General features: G+C 53.9%; 1 protein-coding gene across 1 annotated transcript in view; it reads right to left on the bottom strand.

Moving 5' to 3' along the window:
* The window catches only part of LOC102158693 (CMRF35-like molecule 1), a 437861-nt gene that overhangs the window by 245160 nt on the left and 180435 nt on the right, over positions 1 to 12266 (bottom strand). The window lies entirely within an intron of this gene.

The following is a 12266-nucleotide window of genomic DNA, read 5'->3' as shown; positions in this document are numbered from 1 at the left end:
GCCAGGGATCCTGCATCCTCATGGATACTAGTCAGATTCTTGACCCGCTGAGCCACAATGGGAACTCCCAACTAAACTTTTTCTTTTTTTTTTTTAAGTGACTTTTATTTTTTTCCATCATAGCTGGCTTTTCTTGATTGGGAATTTATTCTAAGGGGAAGCCTCCCAAACCAGCCAAGCCCGAGATCTGTCTCCCTGCCACGCCTTCCCCAAACACGAGTACAATTCCGGGCTTGTGGGAAGGTGGCTGGAGCCGAGGAATGATCAGCATCTCCCCTGGGTTGGGAGGACCTTCACATGTGGTTTCAGGGCACCTCGCAGCTCTTGTAAAAGCAAGAAACAGGTTAAGTGACTTGCCCATGATCACAAAGCTAGTAAGGGTCCGTCAGCCCTGAATCCATTCTCACCGAGCCTAGCACTTCCAGCCCCAGGGGGCTGTGCCGGGTCAGGGGCAGGTGCCAGCAACCAGACTTCGTCTGCTGTCTGCACTCTCCCGGAAGCTGCAGCCCCTGCTCACAGCAGCCGCCATGAATTATTTAGCATCAGCACCAGCCGGGTAATGCTCTGACCTCATCCCTCTTGGGCTCAGGGCGTGGCTCTGACCTCAGTCTCCTTGAGGAAAGGCTGCTGGTGGGTGGAGGCTGGGCCAGTGGGTCCCTCTGAGATGTGGGTGACAGAGAGGGACAGCAGTACCCTCTGAGAAGGAGGTGGGGGCCAGAGGCCAGCTACCCTAGTGGCAGGAGGCAGCCCTGCAAGAAGAAAACATGCCCCAGAAATCGGACAGCCACCGGTTCAGATCCTGGCTCTTGCTTACTAAGTCTGACTCTAGGCAGCTCTCAACCCTCCCTCAGTTTCCTCATCTGTGAAATGGAAGTATAACTCACACTCTCAGTTTATATTTAGTGTGGAGCCCTCAAGGTTACTCCATGAAAGTGACGGCCAAGGATGAGCATCCAGGAACCAGCTGCCCAGTTTCCTGCCCAGACATGCTGGTCTCCAGGCCAGATTGCACAGATTTTCCTGCCACATTTTCCTGTCCTTTGCTGTCCCTCACAGATGCCCAGTGGGTGGGACGGCACTTTGCTGGGACTGGAGGGGGAACCTAAGGAGAGGGACAGATCCTTGGCAGGGCCCTGATTGGCAGGGGGTTGCAATCAAGGTATTGAGAGGGTCACCTGGGAAGTTTCCTTGTGGCACAGAGGGCTAAGGATCCTGCATTGCCACAGCCGTGATTCTCGGCCTGGGAACCTGCATGTGTCACAGATGAGGCCAAAGGGAAAAAAGGAAGTCGGGAAGCCAAGCCGAAGAGCTAGGATTGAACTGCTTTGAGTTCCTAAGCAAATGTTTAATAAGCGGCTACTCTGGGGACTCAGCGACATCTGGTTCCTGCCTGCTGGGAGCTCACAGCCTAACTCCTCTTTCGCCAGGTCAGACCCAAGGGCTGAAACAGAAGTGGAGAGGGTGGGTTCCATCCCAGACCCATGTTGGCATCAGGCGGGTGCTGGCCTACACCACAGCCACAGCAACTCCAGATCCTTAACCCACTGAGCAAGGCCAGGGATCGAAACCGCAACCTCATGGATACTAGTCGGTCGGTTAACCACTGAGCCACGACGGGATCTCCCAGTTTACTCATTTGTAAAACGGACCTGAGCCTCCAGCTCTGCCCAAGCCCTGGGTTTGGGGTCTCCGAAACCACCAGCCTGAGCTAAGGGTGAGCCCAAGGGACCTCCACTCAAGGCCTGGAGCAGAACTGGGCGGAGGCAGGGCCACTGCATGGCTGTGCCTGGGGCAGAGGCGCGGGGTGCGGGTGGGTGAGGGCGCCCAATCCCAGACGGCTCTCTGCTCACTTCCTGCCTCTCCCGCCCTGCCCCGAGGCGGGCTGGCGGGGAAAAGCGGGTCCGGAATCCCTTTAGCTGAGTCCACAGACAACCCACTGCCTCCTGCGCACCTGGTGTGGCGGAAGCTGGGGGTGGGGACGGGGCCTCGGGCGCTCCGACGTCACTCTCAGCGAGGACCCGCCCCCCAGCCTCCAGCCAACCCCCGGCCGCCTCCTGCGCCCCGCCCCCAACCCCGCCCCGACACCCCTGTAACCTGATCCCCGCTGCGGGGGCAGGGGGCCTGGACCGCCTGTCTCTAGTGGGTAGTCGGCTGGCGAGACCCGGCCCGCCAGCCTGGGACCCGCGGGTCCTTCCCCCTCTTCACCTCCAGGGCTCGGCCCGACGGAGACCCGGTCCTTCCATTCAAGCTCCCCTCTCGGGGCCTTTTCCCTGTCCCCTCCTAGGCTGCGAGCCCCGGACTTGGGCCGATACCTACAGCCTTCGTCCCTGTATCTGTAGGCCCAGCACAAAGCCAGGGGCCAGGGTAGCGGGTCCCAGTTCCCATTAAATTCCCGCCCAGGATGTCCCCGGGCTCATAAAATGTGGATGGGTGAGAGACAGGGAGAGGGGGAGGGGGAGGGGGCCCAGGGAGCCCCGCTTTTGCCTGCCTCTAGGGTCTGCCTCTAGGGCGTGGTTTCTCAGACTGCTGTTTGGGCCTGGATCTTTCTGCCTAGGGTGGTCTGCCCTATCCAGATGCCAGTAACACCACCGCCCTGCTCTGGGATAGTGTCGGCTGTGGCCCGGGTTCGATCCCTGCCCCCAGAACTTCCACATACTGCAGGCACGGCAGAAAAAACCCCTAAAAACCAAAAACCAAACAAGCAAAAACCTGCTCTGGGGTATTGTAGTGGCGTCCAGCCAGCATACACAGGGCACTAGGTCTGGAGCTGGAGGGTCCCCTTCCCAAGTCCAAGGTTCTGTGACTTTGCTGGGCCTCCCCTTTCTGAGCTGGTGCCTCAGGCCAGCCTGGGACTATGACCCTTAGTCTGACAACATTTATGTAGCACCTGACTCCCCTGCTCCGCTACTTCGCAAACCTGGCCTCAGCTCCTTCCCTCAGGTGGGTGCTGAATTTCCACATGCTGTGAAGATGGCAAAAAAAAAAAAAAAAAAAAAAAAAAAAATGGTATCATAGAAAAGGGGCCCTAGTGAGTTCCTGTTATGGCTCAGCAGAAATGAATCCCACTAGTATCCATGACGATGCTGGTTTGATACCTGGCCTCGCTCAGTGGGTTAAGGATCCCACATTGCTGTGAGCTGTGGTGTAGGTCACAGACACAGCTTGGATCTGGGCGTTGCTTTGGCTCTGGCTTTGGCTGATGGCTACAGCTCTGATTCGACCCCCAGCCTGGGAACTTCCATATGCTGTTGATGCAGCCCTAAAATGCAAAAGAAAAGAAAAAAGAGAAGAAAAGGAAAGGGGCCCCAAAGTGAGCCTGTGTGTCACTGCTCAGGGCTTTGTCTCCACATCCTCCAAGAAGATAAGCAGCCTTGCCCTGTCTAGTTTTTCTGGTGCGTTTTCCCCTGGGGAGGTTTTTGAGGAGACTTAGGGTGGGGGCCTGGGGAAGGCAGGGGACCTCCACAGCCCCCCCACACACTCACTAAATAATTGGAATTCTGAGAACTCTGAATGAGATAGCCATGGGGCCTATCCGTGGGCTCCTGCCCTTTGCAGGTTTTCTGTGTGTTATATATAGTCTGTATATAGTCCTTATAAAACACACCAGTCGTTATAAAACACACCGGTCCCACAGGGCAGGCAGTTCAGATCTGGGAATAGCATTTGGCTCATTTGTTCATTCATTCGTTCATCAGGTTCCTCATCAATATTTATAAAAGTCTAACCCTGCTGTCATTCTCATCGACATCACACTCTACTCTGTCAGGCACCTAATTCTCCTGCCTCCTTGAATCTGTGACCTCCGCTCCGCATGTCACTTTGGCCACATGTCAGATGTCTCTGGGGGTTACCACCCACCGTCTGAGTGGCTTCTACAGCTACCTTAGCATATCGAATAATGTCCTGCCGTATCCATGGGCTGCAAAGAGTCACCCGTTAAGTGTGCGGAGGTCCGTGTACCTGCGTTGGGGGTGAGGGCTTACCTGGGAGGGGCTGTCAGATTGGCCTGTGGAGCCCACCACAAAGCCCAACAGGGGAGTTTCTGAGTCATCAGAAGTTCCATTCTCCGTGAGGACTTGTGAGGAGGGAATCTGGCAATGAGTTAGCTGCTTCCCCATTTGCCAAGGAACCATAGACCTGAAGACGTAACAAAAATGTATCATCTCATGGTGCTGGAGGCCAGAAATCTGAAATCGAGGTGTTGGAGTTCCTGCTGTGGCTCAGCAGGGTAAGAACCTGACTAGTCTCCAAGAGGATGTAGGTTTGATCCCTGGCTTTGCTTAGAGGATTAGGGATCTGGTGTTGCTGTGGCTGTGGTGTAGGCTGGCAGCTGCAGCTCTGATTCAACCCCTAGCCTGGTAATTTCCATATGCCGCAGGCTTGGCCCTAAAAAGACAAAAAAAAAAAATTTAAAAAAAGACCCTCTCTCCAGATTACTTCGCATTCAGAGCTACTAGGACTTCACCATATGAACTTAAGGGGGGGTGCAATTTTTTTGGGGCGGTGGGGGCTAAGCCTGAAATATGTAGAAGTTCCCAGGCCAGGGATTGAAGCTGCGCCACAGCTGTGATCCAAGCCACTTCAGTGACAACACTGGATCCTTAACCCACTTTACCACAAGGGAACTTCTTGTTTCTATCATAATGAGGAAAGGGGCCCCGGAAGGAGACTACATGCATAGGGCAGCCTTCGGAAGTGCAGATTTGCACACGTGGTTGTTCTTATATCACAAGCACCACCCCTGCCATTGCCTTGCATAATTCCTTTGATTTTTTTCTGGAGACCCTTGCACGGGAGCTGAGACTCTATGGCACCACCACGTTGAGACTATGTTTCCTCCTCCAGGAAAGCAGATGGCATTAATAAATAAACAGACAATTATCTCTCTTGTCCATAAGCCAAGAATATTAAGATCCATGTGCCCCTTCCCAGATCAGGGCTGCAGATCTGGGTCAAGGGAAGGCGGGTACTGAGCAAGGGCCCAACGTGCAGTTCCTCTGTTTAGAAAGCGTGCTTCCTTGTCCTTCAGGTGTCAGTAAAAGAACAGGGAACGGGCTGCCCCTCAGCATCCCAAGTGAGTTAAGAGAGCTGTGATTGGATTTTCCAATGAGCCCACAGTCATCTGCTGGGAACACCATAAAAGCTGTGGGCATCTCCCCATCTTGGGGTCGGCCTCCCCATGAGGGAGCAGCACCCACTAGCTCTGAGCCCAGGACCGCCTGGGTGGGCGGAGGAAGAACCCATCCTCCAAGGAGCAGAGCCTGCAGCTAATAGCTGAACAGAGTGTCATATTCCAGCTGGAGGGTGCAACCAGGTTTGGGCTCACTGCAATTCTAAACAAGTTCACGGGAGGGAGAGCCCTGACGCTGGCATTTCCCGGGTACCAAGCGCCGGGGACATGTCTTTTCAGATGACCAGCCTGCCTCTGCTGTGCTGGTGGGGACCAGGGGAAGGTTTTCTGGCCACCCTTGGACTGGGTGTCAAAGTACAAACTGGGCTCTGCTGAGCCACAGGGAAGGGGGACTCTGGGGACAGAGTTAGGGTCCCCTGGAGGAGTCTTGTTTGGGTGATGCCAATCTTGGTAGTTCCAGGTTTTATCTTTCTAAGGATCATGAGTTTCTTTCTTTCTCTCTTTCTTTTCTCTTTTTTCCTTCCTTCCTTCCTTTATTTTTCTTTCTTTCTGCTTTTTAGGGCCACACCCACAGCACATGGAAGTTCCTAGACTAAGAGTCAAATCAGAGCTGCACCTGCCAGCCTGCACCACAGCCACAGCAATGCCGGCTTCTTAACCCACTGAGAGAGGCCGGGGAATGAACCCGCAACCTCCTGGATACTAGTCAGATTCATTTCTGACTAGCCATGATGGGAACTCTTTCCTTCTTCCTACCTTCCTCCTTCCTCTCTCTCTTTCCTTGTTGCATCTGTGACACGTGGAAGTTCCCAGGCCAGGGACTGAAACCACGCTGCAGCAACAACCCAAGGCATTGCAGCGACAATGGTGGATCCTTAACACACTGCGCCTTTGCAAGGGGGACCCTTTCAGTCACTTCCTCACCTTGTTGGAGACTGCAGTGGAAGCAGGACGGATGGAATAGAAGAGGAAAGAGTCAAACACTCTCGGACTGGTCCTCCAACACCTCCCATGACTCAGTTAGGAACAGGACAAACATCCTTCTGGAATGTTCAAGGGCCCTGTCCATCCATCTCCCAGAATTTCTCAAGAGAGATTAAGTGCAGGCCTGGGAACCAGGACCCAGGGCCACCTGTCTGTGCCGTTCCCTGTGTCTGATAGAAGGAAGGGGCCTGGCCCCTCCTCACCCACACCACTCAGATTTTTCCCTTGATCTGAGAACCACTGCTACTTTTTAAGTGTGATCCTTTTTTTTTTTTTTTTTTTTTTTTTTTTTTTTTTTTTTTTTTGCTATTTCTTGGGCCGCTCCCACGGCATATGGAGATTCCCAGGCTAGGGGTCCAATCGGAGCTGTAGCCACCGGCCTACACCAGAGCCACAGCAACGCGGGATCCGAGCCGTGTCTGCAACCTACACCACAGCTCACGGCAACGCCGGATCATTAACCCACTGAGCAAGGGCAGGGACCGAACCCGCAACCTCACGGTTCCTAGTCTGATTCATTAACCACTGCGCCAGGATGGGAACTCCCTTTTTTTTTTTCTTGTCTTTTTTCCCATGTTTAACACGAAAGCACAAACTTCTGGAAAGGAGAATTGTGTTTATCTTTATGTTCCAATCTTTGGGCCCAGTGCTTGGCACAATGTAGACAGCCATTAAATAATTGTCAAATAAACCCAGAAATGGTTCCTGGGCATAGAGTGTCCCCTTGTGGTTGCTGCAAGTATGACAGGATGGTGGCTCTTGGCTGGAAAAGTCAGTGCTCCTGGTCTGGTCCTCTGGTTCAGGGCAGCTTGTCTGGATAAAAGGCCATGAGAGGCTAGGGTAGGGGGTCCCTGGACAATGTCTGTGGGGGAAGAGTGGGCTGGGCCAGGCCTTTGAAAGATCCTAGGATGATGAGGGGCGTGTTGGGAAGGGATTTCCAAAGCGTGCGAGAAAGAACAGGGGAGAATTGAAAGAAGCGTGAATTGACAGGGGGCAGAGGGAGGATAAGGAGGCCTGTTGGCTTTGGGTATTTAGGAAGAGGCACAGCTGGCCCACTACACTTTTCCAGGGGTTTGAGCATGCCTGAGTGCCAGCCTCTGCCATCTCTCCCGGTCTGAGGGCCAGGCATTATTCTGTTTCTTCCTTTTTTTCCTTTCTTTTTTTTTTTTTCAATCTTTTTAGGGCTGCACCCATGTCATATGGAGGTTCCCAGGTTAGGGGTCGAATCGGAGCAGTAGCCACTGGCCTGTGCCACAGCCACAGCAATGCCAGATCCAAGCCACGTCTGTGACCTACACCACAGCTCACGGCAACACTGGATCCTTAACCCACTGAGGGAGGCCAGAGATGGAACCTGTGTCCTCATAGATTCTAGTCGGATTTGTTTCTACTGCGCCACGACGGGAACTCCTATTCTGTTTCTTTCTCCACTCCTTTCACTTTCATCCTGTCCTCCTCCACCACAGAAGGGCAGCCTGCCTCTCTGAAGCCCCCACTTCCTCTTTCCAAGGGGCCCCACTTCCCCTTGCTCCCGGTCTACTGGCTGGGGGATCTGCTCCACAGGCATACAGAAGGCTGTCCAGGTCCTAATATGCAGAGATGGAAACAAAGTTACCCGCCCCAGAAAGCCAGCAGTTCTGGCACCACCAACAGAGGGCGATAGGGGCTGCTGGTGACTGGCCAGTTGCAACTTTGCCTGGGTTCTAAGAGCATCTTTAATCCCTGCAGACCGTGCTGCTTCTTGGCTGCCTGACTCATGTTCCCTGGTTCCGGCCACTTTGGGAATTAGGACCAGGACTGTTGGACCTCTTGGCACTGCCCACAACCTGTCTCCTTCAAAGCTAAGTTTGACCATCTGGTCCGCCCAGCTCCACTGTCCAGCCCCTGATCACTCCCCTTCTCACCATCCTGAGTCCCTGGGGCCCTCATGTGTCCCTTTGGGGCCAAGAAGAGATGAGACAGACAAGCGGGGATGGCCTGGGGTGGAGCCAAAGTGGAAGGTGCCCGAACTGCTGTAGCACTCTGGAGCCAGGTGGGCAGTCAGGAGGTCAAGCGTGGAAGGTGCTGGAATTCAGAGTGTGATGGAGCAGATGGGCATGAGCTGGGCATGGGGGCATCAAGGCCAGGCCAGGGAAGTAAGTGGATCTTGTCTTCAGCTCTACCGACAAGCAGCACCCACACCACTGCCCTTAGCTCCTCACTCCCAGGGTAGAGGTGTGTGTTGATGACTTTGTCACTGGCCTGTTGATAATCTCCCCTACTTCCTCTCACTTTGCGGGAAGGAGGCAAAGTATAGTGACATTTGATCAGGAAGGGTCTGAAGGGAGGAGGGGCAGATGTGGGAACAAATCACAAAGAGAAAGACGTGCAGGGCTCAAGACTCAGGATGGGCTGCGGGTGGGGTGGAGCTGAGGGTCTCAGTTCATATTCACAACCGGCTTCAACTTTGATTTGTTGTTTATTTATTTGTTTGTCTTTTTGCCTTTTCTTGAGCCGCTCCCGGGGCATATGGAGGTTCTCAGGCTAGGGGTCGAATTGGAGCTGTAGCCACCGGCCAATACCACAGCTCACGGCAACGCCAGATCCTTAACCCACTGAGCAAGGCCAGGGATCACACCTGCAACCTCATGGTTCCTAGTCGGATTCGTTTCCACTACACCACGACGGGAACTCCCTTCAACTTTGCTTTTTAAAAATTTAGGTATACTGTTTACAAAACAGAAAGAGACTCAGACATAGAGAACAGACTTGTGATTGCCAAGGGGGAGGGGGGAGGGGTGGGATGGACAGGTCGTTTGGGGTTAGTGGATGCAAACTATCACGCTTAGAATGGATAAACAGGGAGTTCCTGTCATGGCTCAGTGGTTTACAAACCCACTAGTATCTATGAGGATGTGGGTTTGATCCCTGGCCTCCCTCAATGGGTCAGGGATCCGGCATTGCACTGAGCTTCGGTGTAGGTCGCAGATGCATGTCAGATCCTGCATTGCCATGGCTGTGGTGTAGGCCGGCAGCTACACTCTGATTTGACCCCTACCCCAGGAACTTCCATGTGCCGCAGGTGCGGCCCTAAAAAGACAAAAAAAGAAAAATGAAAAAGTGAATTTACAAAATTTAGGTATAACTTCCTTTCCATAAAATTCACTCGTTTTAAATGTATAATTCAATAATTTTTGGTCACTTTACAGAGTTGTACAACCGTTAGCAAATCCCAATTTTGAGAGCATCTCCTCAACTTAGTATTGACATGATTTTAAGTGAATTCCTTTTTCTCCTAACACCCCAGAGTTTATAGGACTTTCCCTTCTGGGAAGGAGAAAAGGTACCTTCCCCATTACGCTACACCTGGGTCCCATTACCAACCCACATCATGAAAGAATATTTTAATAAATCTCGCACTTGTCTAAAGAATAGTCTAATTTTCTTGTCACTTGCGTGTGTTGCATGTCCTAAGGCTCAATTTGTTCAAGGGTCTAATTTTATTTATTTTATTTTTTTGCTTTTTAGGATGGAACCTGCCTCATGTGGAGGTTCCCAGCCTAGGGGTCGAATCAGCCTCAGCAACTTGGGATCCAAGCTATGTATGTAGTCTACACCACATCTCATGGCATGGCCGGATCCTTAACTCACTGGGCAAGGCCAGGGATCAAACCCGAATTCTCATGGATACTAGTCCTGTTCATTTCTATTGCGCCATAATGGGAACTCCTCAAAGCTCTAATTTTTATCAGCCTTTTTCTGGAATCCCTTCGTTGGTAATGTACTAAGAGACTCAGAAAAAGGAAGTGGGTCAGACCTCTCTGGGTTTCAGGGTGGTGCAGGAAACCAGAGAGAATTGAAGGGAACCCAGGCGGCTCCAACTTTCCTAACAGGTAGCACGTGTAACACTCAGCCTGCTGCCCCCCGTTACAGGTGCCTTTAACGTTGATGCTTGCCTGGCCTGGTCTGCAGCAGCCTTTTTTTTGGTCTTTTCTAGGGCTGTTCCCACGGCATATGGAGGTTCCCAGGCTAGGGATCTAATCGGAGCTACAGCTGCCAGCCTACACCACAGCCCCAGCAACGCCAGATCCTTAACCCACTGAGCGAGGCCAGGAATCAAACCCGCAACCTCATGGTTCCTAGTCGGATTCGTTAACCACTGAGCCACGATGGGAACTCACCCACGATGGGAACTCCCCGCAGCAGCCTTTTGCAACACACATGTTCCACCAGCTTGAGGAAGCCGCTATGATGTGAGAAAGATGAGCAGTGGGGTCACACCAGGGATGGGGGTGTTGGTGGGGGGAGGAGCCAAAGCTTCTGACCACCTTGAGGCCTGGGGAGCTGAGGTCATCCTCAGAATGAAACTCACACCTCCAAGCTCAAGGCCAAATGTGCCCCTCAAAGCTGATTACCAGAGGTCTTTGAAGGAATCACTTGCTGGTTCAACCCCATCCCCACCCCCGTGTCAGCATAGGGGCAGGAGAAGCATGGACTGTGTCGGCCTTTGCCTGGGGCTGCCCTTGGGAGGGAGGAGGGAGCAGAAGTGGGGGCCCTGATGGGGAGGGAGAACCGGGGACTCCCTAACAAGTTTATCAGTTTGGGTTCCCGTGGCCTCAGTTGCTCAACCCCCTCTTCCCCATCATGCTCCTGGGTCAAGGAGTTTGGGTGCCTTCTGCCACCTTCTCGAAGCCACTCTCTCCCTCCCCTTTGTGGTCACTGCCCTTTGAGTCATGGTCAGCTGAGCAGAAGTTAGGCCTTTACTAGGGACAGATGCAGGGTCTTGCAAGTAAGTTACCTCATCTTCCTGAGATGCGAGGCGTAGAAATGAGCCTTGTACAGGGTGGGTGTTGCAGAAGCAGGGACTTAAAGCATATACCAGCTTATTCACATGGCCGGTCTTGTTTTAAGCCTCCCAGGAAGGGGGCACGGTGAGTAGTAATAGTCCCATTTCACAGATGGAGCGACCGACGGCACAAGGGCACTCAAGCAGCAGGAATGCAGCTTGGGGCCTCCCTGCTCTCCTGACCCCATTGTCACCGTCAGGGGTCCTCTGAGGCCGGCTCCCCTCCCCCACCCTGCACCCTCAGCCCCGCTCCCTGGAGGGATTTCAGCAGAGACCCTGGAGTCCAGTGCTGGGACAAGACTGCCCCTGTGGGCACCTGCCCTGCTTGTGGTTCCTGGGGAGTGGGGAGGGGGCTGTTGATGACGTTGCTCCTTCCCCATCCTGGCGTGCAGACCCCTGGCCTCCGCTTGAACCTAGTTTTGGTTGAGAGGTAACTTAGGGGACACACTCGTGTCTTCGGGCTCAGTGGGCTGGATTTAATGGGCTCGCATCCTTTTACGTTCTGGTCCTTTCTGCTCCCTGGGAGTGGAGTTGGGCAAAGAGGATGAGAGAGGCCCGGGTGGCCTGGTTTTCTCTGGATCCATCTCCAATCAGTCTCCCTCCCGCTGGAAGTGCAGTGGGCACGTGAGCCTGGGGCAAGGGGGGCCCGGTGTGATCCCTGCTTTCATCTTCCTGTGACCAGGTGACACGTGGGTGGCTTAGGAGATAAAATGCAGTAATAGGCACTGCGGGGGACAGAGGCACAAGAGGGGCTTGGAGAAGGTGGGGCAGGGGTCTTCTGAGAAGATGGCTTGAGCTGGTCTTGAATGAGGGAGTGTGGGAGGGGGCGTGGAGAAAGCTGGGGATGAAAGAATGACTTTGAAGAGCCCCCCTCCTACTCCAGGGCCCCAGTCACTGTGAGTGACACTGAGAGCCAGGAGCAGCCCCGGGGGGGACCGCCCCTGCTGAGCCCCCCACCCCCACCCCTATTGCTGCCCAGTGGGCTCTGCAGGTCTCAATTCCTGTCCAGGCACCTGGGAGGAGGGGACAGGAAGCCTCCAGGAGGCCTCTGGCTGGGACACGGAGGGCTCTCAGGCCTCTGGCTGGGACAGCCACCCACCTGCTCTCCCCCAGCTTCTCCTTCTTCTCTGTCTCGACCACAGCACGTCCAGGCCTAAGCAGAAGAGCTTGTTGTGGCCATCACCTTGTCTGGGGACAGTGGTCCTGGGGTGGTGGGATGCCCTGGGACATGCCGGTCCAGCTCCCTTGGCCCCTGGAAGGTCAGGCCACCCTGGGGCAGCTTCCCTAGAGGCGGGCAGGAGGGCGCCGTGTGGGGAGTCCTGGTGT

Source organism: Sus scrofa, chromosome 12 (assembly GCF_054392235.1).
Source record: "Sus scrofa isolate SSC_HxYL_T2T_F1_AM1 chromosome 12, Sscrofa_HxYL_maternal_Yorkshire_Landrace_v2.0, whole genome shotgun sequence".
NCBI lineage: Eukaryota > Metazoa > Chordata > Mammalia > Artiodactyla > Suidae > Sus > Sus scrofa.
This window is presented reverse-complemented; position numbering and strand designations above follow the sequence as displayed.